Here is a 15,612-nt window from a genome sequence, read left to right as displayed (position 1 = left end):
TCTATAGATACCAACGTAAGAGATGCGCTAAACGAAATAAAAACGTCGACTGAATTAAATTTGACCGAATTAATGTTTATCGTTGCGTCGCCTACAGTTTGCCTCTGTTGTCCAGCTTTTGTCTCACAGGTCAGATTTTATTGTTCCTGCGGTGCAGTTTATTAGACGGTATTAATCATCTTTATTTTATTGTGCCTGCGGAGCGTTGGTTGGTTGGTTGGTGGTTGGTAAAATAACAAGGGGAGGTTGAATTCTGCTACCCCCAAAAAAGAAAGGAAACGGTACGATTGCACCACAGAAGGTGCGAGCGCACCGCAAAAGTTCACCGGGGCGAGCGTCTCGAGCGCGACCACGCAGGACCGAGCGCGCCGTTCACATCAAGGATCATTGTAATGTCCACGCGCCGTCTAGTATAGGGTTTGTAGTCCAGATTTCACAATGAAATTGACAAGAGCATTGAACGTCGCGTCCCTGTGCTTAGCGTCCCATACGCCTAAGACTTCCTCTATGCTGAAGTCCCTGCTGTCGAGATGGCCAAGGGTCTGCGGAGCGTTTTTGATAAAATGGCACAGAGGCAGACAAGCCGGTGGACGAAATCCATTGGAGAGGATGTTAATGTTTGAAAAAAAATAATATAAAAGGGAGAGACATTTAAGAAGAAGCCTGAGCTTGGACAAGGCTTTCACCGTAACCTGGCTAAGCTTGGCCCGAACAATTGAGAATAGTGTTGCGGAAGTGCCGCTCTAAAGTTTTTGCGGAATCGGGAGGAAAACTGTTTTATGTCTCCAAAACCTTACTGGTTTTGTGTCCCCTATGTACTGCGACCAATTGGAATGGAACGCAACTAAATTCACAAAAGGGCCAGACTGAACGGTCATTTTTGCGGAGCCACTCCTATAGCCATGCCAGGACTAAATCTCGTATCTTGGGAGCTCATGCCATTACGATCTGAGCGTACTTTACTCAAAAGTCACCCTATGCGAGCTAGTTTCATAGGATCATGTAAAGTTGTAAACTCATAGCGTGAACTGAGGCACAACACGATAAACACCAGGACAAATTCTCCCAAAGTATAGGTTTTTATATGTGATGCGGAAGCAACTTCTTTTTTTCTTCTTCTTCTTCTTTTTTCTACCCATAGAACGGTGGTGGTAATGACGTGAACAGCGTCACGTCCGTACACTCCTAAAAAAAGGGTGTACTTTAACTCCTTTTTTTGCCGCATATATAACACCCTTTTGGAGAGTACAATTACGCTCAAAAGGGTGTCTCCTCACTCCCTCAAGGGAGTAGCATAACGCCTTGTCCCAGCCGGGGAGTAATATTACTCTCCAGTAGCGAGAAAGGTGTTATGCTACTCCCTTGAGGGAGTGAGGAGACACGTACCCTTTTGAGTATAATTGTACTCTCCAACAGGGTGTTATATATGTGGCAAAAAAAGGAGTTAAAGTACACCCTTTTTTTTAAGAGTGTAGCTGAGAGATGAGATAATCAGAAAGATGAAGGCAAATCCACCTCCCTGTGGAATACTGTCCACCAATGGTACGTTCGTTCACGAGCATATATAGGTCCCCAACATGCTTGGGTTTTCCTTCACGGTCCAGTAAGTCTTTCTCGCATCAAGTCCCTATATCTGAGAGAGAAATCTGGACAGATTCCCCTCTAAATCAGAGGGGACGTGACAGGCATTCAGTATATATATACTCCGACCGACGAAGAAGCGGAGTTGCTTTCCCAGCTCTATACAAGACGGTCGATGCTGCACGAGTTGGCTGGAAACGTGCCTTCCCGTTGGGACACCTATATTGCCCGTAATTGAGGAATGAAATGAACGACAGAGGATATATTAGATCCCATATTTTCAGATTGTATAGATGAATGTACACCAGCGGCATGGCCGAGTGGGCTAAGGCTTCCGCTCGTTGGTGGTAACCAAGGTCGTGCTGTAGACTGGGAGGTGGTGGGTTCGAATCCTACCGCCGGCTGTGCTCTCTGAGGTTTTCCCTGGGTTTTCCGAAGACTTTCCAGACGAATGTCGGCACAGTTCCCCCTGAAGTCGGCCCAGGACGCATACTAATCCCCCTGTCCCCCACTCCTTCCTGCTGTCCTCTCTCCGTCTGTCCACATCTGTACGCCGCTCATAGCCACAGTTGCTTCGCGGCGCTAACACGCAATCAAAAAAAAAAGATGAATGTACGTTGAAGAAGAGAGGAAGGAGTCCGAACAGACCCGCTAGTCGTGTGACGAGTCAGTTCCCCTCACCTATACAGTGAACCCTCGTTATTATGACCATGGCCGTTCCCGAAAATTTTGGTCATAATGCGGAATTGTCATATTAACGGGGGGATTTGCAGAGGTTTCACTGCATTGTTCCCCAGGAGCATGGTCGTAAAGCGCGTATGTCAGATTATCGGGGGTCATATTAACGAGGGTTCACTGTACGTGCACGCACATTCACTACATTTCTTTACAATCGCTCGACAGTAATGACAGTGGAATGACCTGGAATGGCGTAATGATTAATGGGGCCTGCAACTGCCACCATCCAATTATAATGAGGTATTCGCTGCGTTGTACGCCAGAACAGGCGGCCATGCAAGGGCTATCCTGTCTCAATGTTACGAGCTTATGCTTTACAGAGGAGTTACCACAGAAGACTTTGAGCGGGGGCGGATCCAGGATCTTTCCAAGGTGGGAGGAGAGTCCGGCCTTGTTCATCATCGTACTACACTCTTAGAAATGAACTTCACCGCATAGCACGCTCTTAGCCAACCGTCATCTCGAATGATATCGTTATCTGGCCTGATTTGTTGAAAACGGGAGGCGTACGCCTTTTTGTGACACTTATGCTGTTCATAATTGTCACAAAAAAGGCGTACGCCTCCCGTTTTCAACAAATCAGGTCAGATAACGATATCATTCGAGATGACGGTTGGCTAAGAGCGTGCTATGGGGTGAAGTTCATTTTTAAGAGTGTACACTACCTAAGGTCAACTGAAACCCTATGTAACGACAGAAATTGGGGGAGGTTCGGACATCCGGACCCCCCGCTTCCCTCCACCCCGTAGATCCGCCCCTGCTTTTGACTGAACGGTGACCCCACGCGACAGAGATCGTAGGCATCAATTATGAGTAACTGCTCACTAACCTCTTGAAATATGTCGAAAGATAATTGTTGTCCATCCTAAGCAGTTATATGGAACGACCTACTTTTAGATTCGCTACAGATGCGCGTTCGAAAACTCGTCTGGAGGAAAGACAACAGAAACACAGCTGACAGAACAATTATCGCGCATCATCACGTTCTCTATAAACATTATTCTCGTCACAGTTCCTAACAGTGGTTTCGACGTGGCGACGTTGTAGATTGGCCGTTTCGTTCTCGAAGCCATAGCCGTAGACGTTAAAAATGAACAATAAATAACTCTCGAGCACCACCGAAGCGTGCGATGAGGGACACGAAGATACTAATCGTCCGCAACACAGCGTCGAAAGACACCGACAAATGGAGAACAGCAACCAAAAACCAACGTTCACATCCCGCGTCCCTGACCGAGCACGTCGAGGGACCGAACTGGCTCTATATACGACACCGTGTTTCCTCCATTTCCCAGCCAAAGATGGCGTTACGGGAGCCCCCAACATTAAATCACTATCGTGCAGAGTTGTACACGTTACTCGAAAAATGTAATTGATTACAATTGCTGTTACTACTGCGCGAAAAGTAATTCTTTACCGTTACAAATTACTTCATCAAAAATGTAATACGTTACCGATTAGAAATGTAACGCGTTACATTTCCCGTTACTTTTAAATTGTCTCGCCTGTTGTCCCAGATGAGGGCGATCGTATAGGCGTTGAAACATCCGCTTCGTTTTGTTACTATTGTTACTGTTGCTCCAGTAGGTCGCGGTTGTAAGGAATTATCGTATTTCTGTGGACACGTGAGGACGAGAGATGGCCGCCACAGTGACCTCTGCGTCATTGCTTCAATCGAAGATCGGGCTTGCTGAAAAGTGTTGCCTTTGTTGACAGAAGGTTAAAAAAGTAACCGATTACTCAGTAATTGATTACCGAAAATTGTAATCAGATTACTTGGAAAATTACTTGCTCACAAAATTAATTGATTACATTAAAATTTACTGGAAAAAGTAATTGATTACTAGTAACGCAATTACTAGTAACGCGTTACGTACAACTCTGCAGTATCGTGGCAGGAGGCGAATAAATGCTCGGTCCAGATAAGCGTCCACTGCAATCCGGCAGTGTGTGTGTGGTACTGCAACGTCCCTCACTCAAAAAGCATACGCTGCGCCCTTCATGGATATACATAATGCCCCCGTGTTATTAATGAACCGCAAACCATTTTTACAACAACAATGACTGCTACGTCAAAGTAAAAAAAAGAAAAAAATTATCTCGTTCACGAACAGATGGGAAACAGAAGAAATGACGTGGGTTATGAGGGATATTTTGAAGAGCAAACGAGTGGAGAAAAAACAAAATGTTACGGAGAATTTTCTATTAGAAGGGAGCCAGGTGGGGTTTCGGTTGGTGTTTTGTAACTTGTCCCGCGCTTATGATTGCGATTATTTTCTCATGAGCGAGCGCAGGTCACGAAGCAGTTGCTCATTAGAGGGTGAGAGCACGGATGCATTCTCACCCCTATAGTTCCATATGTAAACATGGATAAGAATAATGAGCGTGTACAATTTTATTTTTTCCTTCCTCCAGGTTTGTGCAGCTTGGTTATAAATCGCTTTGCGTTCAGCGTTAACCGGAGCCGAAATGTTTGTGCGTCGCCCAAAGTGAGACTCTTCGATCTCTAAACGCATCAAAAAAGAGTGTTACTTTGTTTTATTGTTCTATATGGCACAAGGGCAACAAGATATTAAAAAAGACAGTCAAGTAAAAGACAGTTAAGCAACGATGGTTCCTTATGAAGCTTAAGATCACTAACGCAAAATATCCCAATTAAATGTCGAAGCCAATTATTTATAATTTAATCGCCTTGCCAGCACTACCACCCCTTCCCCCTCAATGTTACCGTCAGTAGCTTTCGAATGAGAAACAGATACCGCAGAAAAGTTGCACAACAACAACAACAACAAACAGATCGTGACTATGACCTGGGGTGATTCACTACTGCAGAGCAGTACACTACCCCATTACACGCGAAAAATTAGATGTGAGATATGAGAATGAGGTTAAAGTTATGGGAAAAGTTGCACATGCTTGCTAATGGGTATTGAAAACTGCAGTGCTTACAGAATAGCTCGACGGACATGAGAATTACGACCTGGTATAAAGTGACGATTTCGACGATCAACGGTAGCATCTCGGCCGGACGCGCCAGTGATACCTCTCCGAATATTCCAGGATGCAAAATCCTTTAAAAAATGAAGAAATATCGCGCAAAGATCTGTTCGAGGTTTTTCTCGTAGGTGGCCGAGCCAAGAATCCTGTGGTTCATCCATCCCATAAATGTGCACTCTCTGTTGATTGTCTCGTGCATCTTTCATGTGGCTCCGGTCTCTCGCGTGTATAAGACAAAAGAAAGAAAAGCGCATTTTGCGCGAGACTCGTAAAGCAAAAAGCTATCGTAGCTATATTCGCATGTATGCCCTATTATGGATGGTCGTGGAATCACGGATCCTTACTCGACAAGGTAGCGACCACGCAGTTACGCTGTACGAGAAGGAGCCGTAAATTTTTTATGAGGATGCAACAAAAAAAAAAAAAAATGAGAGCCAGAATCTTTTCGGCTGAAGTTCCATCCTCAAGATTATGCAGTGATGACACTGAGGCACGCGGAAGAATGTTATCTATGAAGACGACACTGTGGACGTGTAAAGAAATATTAAATTGCATTAGAATTTCGCGTTAGTAACGGGACGCAGCTATGGCTGTGAGCGGACGTGGACTGCAGATGGAGTGGTTAGAGATTAGATCGGTTAGTGTGTGTATTCGGCCGACTTCGGGAGGAATCGTACCGACATCGCTCCGGAAAGACCGCGGAAAACCTACGAAGCCATCATCAACGAGCGGATGCTGAGTCAACCATCGGCTATGCTGTCTGGGGTTTTCAGAATTTCCAGATAAATATCGGCCCTTGTTCCTCCTGAAGTCGTCCCAGGATGCGTAGTAACGCTTCCTTTTCCCGAGTGGGCTAAGGCGTCCGCTCGTTTGTGGTAGCCAAGGTCGTCCTGAAGACTGGGGAGGTGGTGGGTTCGAATCCTACCACCGGCAGTGCTGTCTGAGATTTTCCCAAAGACTTTCCAGACGACTGTAGGTACAGTTCCCCCTGAAGCCAGTCTAGAACGCATACTAACCCCATATCCCCCACTCCTTCCTGCTGTCCTCTCTCCATCTGTCCACGTCTGCACACCGCTCATAGCCACAGTTACATCGCGGCGCTAACACGCAGTCAAAAAAGAAACATCCGTCATAGTTGCTTTGCGATGCTAACGCCGAATCTAAAAGAAAATAGCTCCTTTGTACTTCACAGTTCGCTCGGCGTGCACTCTTAAAAAATGAAATTCCCCGCATAGCGCGCTCCTAGCCAACCGTCATCTCGAATGATATCGTTCTCTGCCCTGATTCCCTGAAAATGGGAGGCGTACGCCATTCTTGTGACAATTGTGAACCGCATAAGTGTCACAGAAAAGGCGTACGCCTACTGTCTTGAACAAATCAGGGCACATAGCGATATCGTTCGAGATAACGGTTGGCTAAGAGCGTGCTATGCGGAGAACTTCATTTTGAAGAGTGTGTGCCAAGGTGGGATTCCACTAACTGAAACTAAGTACATTAACCAGCTTCGTCGCCGCACAGTCGGGTCTTCATCTCATTCCATCCCATCTCACCCTCGGTCGAGGAAAACTCCACAGACCAGGTGTCGATAACCTTTGCAATCCTACACTCTTAAAAATGAACTTCACCGCACAGCACGCTCCTAGCCAACCATCATCTCGAATGATATCGTTATCTGCCCTGATTTGTTGAAAACGGGAGGCGTACGCCTTTTTTGTGACAATTATGAACAGCATAAGTGTCACAAAAAAGGCGTACGCCTCCATTTTTCAACAAATCAGGGTATATAACGATATCATTTGCGATTATGGTTGGCTAGGAGCATGCTATGCGGTGAAGTTCATTTTTAAGAGTGTAAAGGCCACATTTCATCTCCTTCTCGTCGATTTTTTTCCAGGGGCCGCAGAACATATTTGGAACCACTTCAAACGAAATCGAAATTAGCCTGCCGCACTTATTAAGCGGTCGAACAAGCTGAAAATTCCTTTAACTATTACTTTTTAAGCGCAATGTACTGAAAGCTCGCATTGTCCATGGCTCGTTGCATTCACAAAGTTATGGTAAGAGAGTCCAACAAACACATTTTGTTAACTTTATGAAGAGCAGGAAAGGCAACACAGAGCGCGGGCTCGTGCATGAGGAATTCGCATGCCGTGCGCGCCCTCTGTCAACGCGGCCCAGTCTTGGATAACCCCTCCTCAAGCCCATAACAAACAACAACAACTCAGTAGGTTAAAAAGCGATATAAACTCTTTGTGTCCCCTGCACCGGGGTTTTATCGCTTTTAGAACAACAACTCCTAAGCACCTGAATTTTTGTCGCGCGCTTTGTCTGCGTTGGGCCGCAACTGCAGCAGCAGCAGCAGCGCAACTGGGCCACAAGCTGCCCGCGGGTTCCCTCTGACATACCTTTACGTATCGCACGTTAAAAAGTCTCCGTACCAGGCCGAGTATACCCTGTAACAAGCTACTCTGACCAACTTCGCAATAACTACGAGGGATCAGAAGTTACGTAAAAAGCCGAAAGGAAGAAACCAAGTGCGGCAACCACCCAAGCGCATCTCAATCCACGCACGGCGAGCACCCCGAGGAATGATACGAGTAAAAAGAAAAAACAAAAAAAGGAAACTAAGAAGGGTCCATCATGAACTGGAAGGAGCAGCACAGACACACCTTGGCGGGTATTAAGACAACAGACCGACAGCAAAGAAAAACTACCGAGACTCGAAGGGACGCCGGTCACGAAATATTCCCCGATGAAGCGGAATGGGTGGCCCGCCCAAGTGGTGGGCTTCCCATCCATACATGCAGAGGTGTACAAAGTGATTGTGGATATTTTAATCCGGCAAGGATGGCGAGGCGTGGCTTCGTGCCTCGTCTCCGGAGGTCCCGAATTCTTTCGGCCAGCACGGCGACGTCACAAGCCCCCAACGAGCGTATTCTTTCTCTTTTATCTTCTCTTCGCTGTGCAGTGCGAGGGTGCCACGCGGAAAGTTACAAATGCGCCTATTATCGGCTGGTACCCACACGACTTCTTTTTTTTTTTTTTTTCTTGCGTCGTTTTTGCGGAGGCAGCTGCCGTGAGATGTGTGTGTGTGTGTTCATCTGTGAGGGGGGGCAGCGTCGTGTGTAGTCAGGTTGCGAATATCTATGTGCAGAGTTATACGGGGGGGAGAATGTGCGGAGAAATTGGCTCATTAGCATCGCATCCACCTGCGTGAGTCGTGAGAATCGTCCCACCGGGAAGATTTTTTTTTTTCCCCTCCGTGGAATTCGACTCCCAGCACGAACAGAAGCTCTATTGCGTTATGATAATGCCTATAAATATAGATGGCTCGATTTTTTATGAACAGCTGCGTCGCGTAGCACATCATTTACACTACGTATTCAATGTCTTCTTCTTCGGTAGGTCACGTAGCGAGCTTCCACGATTCTGTCCACGAGCTAATATTTTCGCATTTTTCTTACGTTATTTAACGTAGGGGCTGCCGCATTACAACATATTTCCCAGACTAGTGTAGAATTTGAAAAACTGGCAGCTAGCGCACCAGTGCAGACATGCACCTCATCAGTTCCTTTAGTTTTCCGCCCCTTTTTCTTGTACCTGCCTGTCTTGGAGTATTTCCGGGAGTCATAAAGATCTGCATGGCTGACAAGTAGTAGTAAGTAACTGCGGAAAACTTTCTAGGATAGCGTGACCTGAGGCGCAAACTGCGGGAAAAAGTATCAAACGCCGAATCGCCCCGCTACACGTTTCGGGGATCGGTGTCGCCATCTATCGACGGCGTGCTGCGACTTGTCTCTACCTGTTGAACGGCTCAGTGATTCGAGCTGCAGCCGCAGGGAGGTCCGTTGATTTCCCGAATCCTTACCGTCAGTGGCACAAAAGGGATCTATGGACTGATGGAATATTTACGATGGTTCCATAAAAGGTACATCGAAGGGGTACCTTCTGGGTAGCTCTATATCATAAGCTCAGCTTCGGTTTCATCACACACAGCACAGAGCATCCGCAGATAACCCCATGGGTACTCCCAGGATTTTCATCTCGGGAGGTGACGCCCGTAGTTTCTGCTTTTGTGGCACGTATTTTGAGGGGGGGGGGCATTAAGGGGTGCTGTGAAATACCCTGCGATAACCTTTGCTGGCCATTGTGACGCACATTAAGACGGTAAATGTCCGAGAAGAAAATGGCGCGTCTCTTCCTTTTAACTCAAATTTATGAGTTCCAGTTACCCTTATGGGGAAGCAGCCTCGAAAATTGCGTCACAAGGATGCCTTTCCACGTCATCGTATAGTTGTTGTGGACACATTCATGGAACGTTGGGAGTATACACATGACGAGCGACACTTTTATTGTTGTTGTATAGCTGCATGAATAGTTATTCTTTACGGACACGTTAATGGCACGACGCCATTGTCTTTGTTTGTTATATGGTTGACGGACGGGTTTGAAGTTTTCTTCGTCAAGGGCCTGCATGTGGGGATCCTCATTTTTCAACTTGGCATATTGTACGCAGTTTTCCCTGTTCCCACGAGGATAACATGTCTACCGACTGCGTTCAGAGAGAACCATCATCGCCATCTTGGCGGCGGCGGCGCACGAGGGGAGGCGGTGTGAGGGGCCGCATTATTCGTAATGAGTACGCTCCTCGTTAATAGAGGGCCCGATGGATTTATAGCGCACGAGACCCCCCACAGGCTGCCCCGGGACCCACGGCCACACACCGACGCAGTCTACGGCGATGCTCCCAGCGCTGCGGGAGGGCCCGTAATACGTGCGACATGCACCCCGCTAATACACTATAAGCTCCTTCCAGCGTGGGACATACATTGACATGGAGGCATTGCATCGTGTGGAAACTTCCAAGTTGTTAATGGAAGTGCCGAAGAAAAAAAGTACGAGCACAGCGTGTACTCAGTGTTGCAAAAGACGTACTTAAAAGGACGTACTTCGAGAGAAAAAAAAGTGAAAAATGTCGGAATGTGCCACGAAGGATAAGGATGTTCTACATGCTCTAATCAACAATGAAAAAAAAGAAAGAAAATGAAAGAAAACGAAAAAAAAAAGGAAGCAACCAATCATGTTCCAAAAGTGCTTGGTTCAACTCATGTAGGCAATGTGTAGCACCTCTATCGGCAGTACAATACTTCTTTTCTTTTTTTTTTTTTTTTCTAGTTCCTCCATTTGACTTCTTTCGACAACTGGTGAGGTTTTTCGCTACATCTGTGAGGCGCAGGAAGACTGGGGGGAGGGTGTTAAAGCAAATCGTTGGTGACGGACCGGATGCCCCTTGCTATCTGCCTAAGTTGATAGGTTCATGAATATGACAATTAGAAAACAGACAGAATTTTACTGAACTCACGGATGATACGTTGTACTGCCAACTGTAGGATGGGACAAGCGCAATGCTTGCCCACGTCACGCTTCAAAAACAGTACTGCCCTCGCCCTAAAAACCTACAATGACGTACAAAAACGTACAATGAAAGCAAACCTTTACCGAACAATTTGGGCGTTGAAGGGCCAAATCAGCTAATAAAAAGGTTCCATACATCCAGGTGCGTTGACGCTATCAGAGACGAAGAACGCACATGAGCGCGTGGCGCATCCTTATATACTGTAGCGGCGCCATGTTCGCTTATGACAATGGCGATAAGGCTGAACATACACTTTGGCGCTCACACATTTACGTTCTCGATACATTTAACAGCATCCGGTTAAATGTAGTAGCAATGTGCCTGTAAAGATCGCACGAAAGATATGGAGTACATACTCGGACATTCTATGTGTTATATGTGCGTTACACCACAGAAGCACATTTACCTGTCCTACTCCCACATCCCACATCATCATCATCATCATCCATTCATCTATGTTGTTGTTGTTGTGTTCTACTCGACTCTTCGGAAATTAAAACTGAGCCGGACGACGCCACCAATTGTGAAGCGTAACTGCTCAGGTACATCGTCTGCGACAACGGGACTTCTCGATAGGGAAGGATAAAACTGCGTAGACACAGGCAGGCTGGTGCATGAACTCCATAACGGCAAACTTGAGCGGGGCAAAAAGCTGAGCTGCTGTGTTGTGTCGTCTACAGTCAACCCTCGATATATGAACACCCTCGGTTCCCGGAAAAATCATTCATAAATCGAGGGATTTATAAATAGAAAATTCCGTTAAGTCAGTACTATCGGCTGACGAAACAGTATTTGTGAGTTGGGATTGTGTTTATAATTCAATATATTGTGTAATGTTGCTTTCGACCAGGCCTTCTGGTATACAGTTGGGCGTCCCTAATGCGTCCCCAGAAAACCCGTTTGTTGTTCGAATTTCGAGGGGTTAAAAACGAAGGGTGCAATACCTGGAAAAAGATTCGTGCGTTCCGGCATCATTCATAAGACCACGGAATAATCCATTTGAACATTTCTGTTAACTTCGGAACCATCCGTTCATAAATTGAGGGCAAAAACGCTGGGCAACTCCTGGTTGGTTCCCAGAAATTCCATTCATTATTCGGATATCGAGGTTCATAAAACGAGGGGGAAATGCATGTAAAAAGTTTGGTTCCTCGTGCTCTTGTTCATAAAACGAGGGAATTCATAAATCGACGGTTCATAAATCGAGGGTTGACTGTATATGTGTTTTGCACCGCTCAGGTTTGCCGTTATGGAGTTCTCGATAGAGGCACGACGATATACGAGGAGGGAAATGGCATCATTTCATTTCATTTCATTTCATTGGTTCCATCATGAAGCTATCGAGTCGACAGAGATTTCATCGCGCGTACTGAAACCCAACAGGGGCATAGAAAATAAACGAGATTTTTTTTTTTTGTGACCAAATGAAGGCTTCAATTGACGTTTCCATTTTTTTCTTTCCACTTCTAGTTCTATTCCATTCTATACAGAGACAGATTTCTCAAATTCCTTCATATAGAATGAAACAAGCTTCATATCAGCGTTCACAAAAGCTAGGAGCCAGAGTGGAGGGGGAAAAAATCGAAGGTTCCAGACTGGCAGAAGAGTAGCAGCTCCTAATTGAGGACGTTAACATGGCCTTGAGTCTGGGGGCAACGAAGAGGACAAATCGGGACGGAAAGAACAGACGCGACTAATTTGTTCTGTGACCAACACTATCCGCTAAATCATTTTTATATGTCCTCCTTCACCCCCCGCAGAGGACAGCTATCAGACCCATGATGTGGGCGAATTCCACCGAAACCACTTGACGGCCAAACAAAAATCCCGGAACACGTTGCGCACTTTTTCCCTCCGTGCATCTCTATTGCCTCCGACATTTCAAGAGGACGCCAAAGCGCGACCGGCCGGGACGACTAGCCCCATCTATCGGTGGCGTGCTGCAGCAGCAAACGAAGGTACCTGTTGGACTAGTGCGGATGGCCGGGGTCTGCCACAACGAACCGCTGGCATAACAGATTCAGTAGTTTTCTTGTGCGATCAAAAACAATAAATAGGCACAAATGCGGAAACATATTTTGGTTCGATATATCAAATGGTGGTGGTGGTGGTGGTGATGTTGAAAGGGCTTGCCGTTGTCGGCCTCACGTATGTGGGCAACGTCACGACTTACGCCCTGGGGAAATGTGCGTCTTGGGCCGACTTCTAGGGGAACTGTGCCGACATATGTCTGAAAGCGTCTGAGGAAAACCCAGGAAAAACCCCAGACAGCACAGCCGGCACCGGGATTCGAACCCGGGTACCTCCAAGTCTCGACGTGACATGGCTAGCACGCTAACAATTGAGCCACGGGAGCTGGTGATATATCAAATGAACGTAGCTGCAGCGGCATGGCCGTTGGTCCATTCGCATCCGCAAAGCATCCGCTCGTTGGTGGTAGCCAAGGTCTTGCGGAAGACTTGCGCCACCGACTGTGCTGTCTGAGGTTCCGGCAGACTCTTCAGACGAATGTCGGCACTCCCCTTGACGCGTGCTAATCCCCTTCCTGCTGTCCTCTTTCCATTTGTCCACGTCTGTACACCGACCATAGCCACAGTTGCTTCGCGGTGGTAACACGGACCACAAGCCTGCCGCGCCACAAGCCGCATCTCTCTCACTCTCACTGTTGTCATGCCCTCTGTGTGACGCTTAGCCGCTTGACCAAACGTTGATGATATTTTGATGAAACTTGACCAAATACAGTCAAACCCCTTTATAGCGAACACCTTTTTAACGAAAATACCACTACAGCAAATTTTTTTGCGGTCCCGCTGGAGCCCTGTAGGTCCAATAATGGACATCCTTTTTAACGAAAATACCTTTACTGCGATTTTTTTTTCTGTCCCCTGAGTTTCGTTGTAAAGGAGTTTGACTGTACTTAAAAAGGACGCCGATTACTGCTTGAGCTGGCGAGGAAACGTCAATACATGTGGTGGGTACCTTTTCTCTCTTCGTTCTTTCTTTATCTACTCTTTAACCAAGCGCGCCTAGAACAATGTGTATTTGCATCTGTAAGTTTCTTACACTATACCATTCGAATGCTTCCTCACTAATACGGATGAGCAATAATGTAGATATGTTATAGCCAGAGAGTATTGTGAAACGGGAAGTACTTCCTCGAACCTGAGAAAGCAACATACCATATACCGTGTATTCACACGAGCGACATCCTCACGGAATATTCTAGTGGAAGAAAAAGAAAAAACACTGCTTACAGAGACGAAGTTCCGTCCCGTGTTATGTGAGCATTCACACGGTGCAGAATATCGGGCGTGGCGTACTGGCGCATTTAGCAGACGACACTTAGCAGACGACACTTAGCAGACGGCACCGTCTGCGTGTTTTCCTGTCGTCTGCTACGGAATATCTTGTGGCTGTGTAGCAGGATATTCCCCACGGTTAGCAGTGTACGCCAAGACAGGACGTTGAGCGACCGCGCTCACGTGACAGCAGAAAGCTATGACGCTTTTCGTATCTTCCGCTTCTGGGGGAATGTCGCTCGTGTGAATACACGGATAGGGTAGTGGCGAAGACTCAATAAGGAAGGACCGTGTCCGCTTCGTTCGTTCTCTGTCATCAAAGTGAAGGAAATAAATTCTGCCAGTTTCGCATCGATATAATGCGTTGCATGAAGTCTCGATTCAACGCAACCAAGTAGCTAGGCGATACGAGCGTTAACAGAGCGCAGCAGACAACGGACACAGTGCACGATAAACTGGCGTGTCAGCCAGATTAACTCCCACGATTCAGCGTCTCGCATTCGTGAGCAGTTGGGGAGGATGGGTATATGAGCAAGAAGATGGTCACGTTCACGCATATTCACGCAAAACAGGCGTCGGTTTGTGGGGCGTCGTGGTTCCTCCCTAGAGGGCTCATACTGCAGAGGTCACGAAACCGTGATTACGTGCGATAGGGGATATTTCCTATCTTTATACTCCATGTCCATAGCTCCTGTTGACTTTGAGTTCAAAAATTCAAAACTTTCTCAAAAATTAATACCTATGTACTATGTACACGACGTCAGGAAAATGAAAAAAAAAAAAAATAAAAAAAGCTGCGTCAAAACATCTGTGTCAATGCTTTCCCCGGCTATCGATGTCTGTGTGAGGTATAGATCATCACCGTGTTCAGATATCTAACAAATAGTTGTAGTGAAGAGAATCAAGCTAGCGAGATGCTGTTTAAGTAGGAGCAGATCTCATTTTCCCGATTAACACAGTTACATAGACAACTCCTCGTGTATGGGTTTGTGTGCACCATGTTCTTCATGCTATACAAGGAAATGAAACACAGACAGGTCAAGAAAATTGTGGCTAAGAACAGCCGTCCTCGCTCATGTGGTACTTGAGTGTTCCAGGCATGGTGCGACTTGGACCCGCCGCCATCAGTCACTCGAGGCAAGAAACGATCACGAGAACATAATTAAAACATAAGCAGAAGCTGTGACTTACACATCTGTACAGGGGACTGAAAGCCGATGGAAATGCTCGTGCATGTTCCACATCTTGGAGTGCCTGCAAAAGATGAGTAGCGGATGAGAATTTATATAGCGGTAGCTTCATCCACTTGAACGCGGGTCTCGAACGATGCCTAACCGATGCTTTCAGGTTGGCCACTTCTATCGAACCGAATTTTTGCCCATGCAGAGAAGTTACGATGCCAGCCTACCTGAACCATCGGAATTTTATTAACCGTGCTGCGCGTTCCTAAGCTGGTCCCGGGACCATGGAACCCGCGGATGTAGCGCACTACCAAAACGAAGCACCAGCTCCGGTGGCGCAGCGGTAACGCGTGCGCTTGGAGACTGGGAGGTCCGCGGTTCGAATCCGCGGGCCGGCTGT

General features: G+C 46.7%; 1 protein-coding gene across 1 annotated transcript in view; it reads right to left on the bottom strand.

Annotated features, from left to right (window-relative positions):
* The window catches only part of LOC135390658 (latrophilin Cirl-like), a 472,208-nt gene that overhangs the window by 386,523 nt on the left and 70,073 nt on the right, over positions 1-15,612 (bottom strand). The window contains exon 3 of the mRNA XM_064620454.1: positions 15,223-15,285. The gene's annotated coding sequence lies outside the window, so the exon portion shown is untranslated. The remainder of the gene's footprint in view (positions 1-15,222; positions 15,286-15,612) is intronic.

The sequence above is a fragment of the Ornithodoros turicata genome, chromosome 4 (assembly GCF_037126465.1).
Source record: "Ornithodoros turicata isolate Travis chromosome 4, ASM3712646v1, whole genome shotgun sequence".
In the NCBI taxonomy this organism is placed as follows: Eukaryota; Metazoa; Arthropoda; class Arachnida; order Ixodida; family Argasidae; genus Ornithodoros; species Ornithodoros turicata.
The sequence above is the reverse complement of the archived record's forward strand: the minus strand, read 5'-3'. Positions and strand labels throughout refer to the sequence as shown.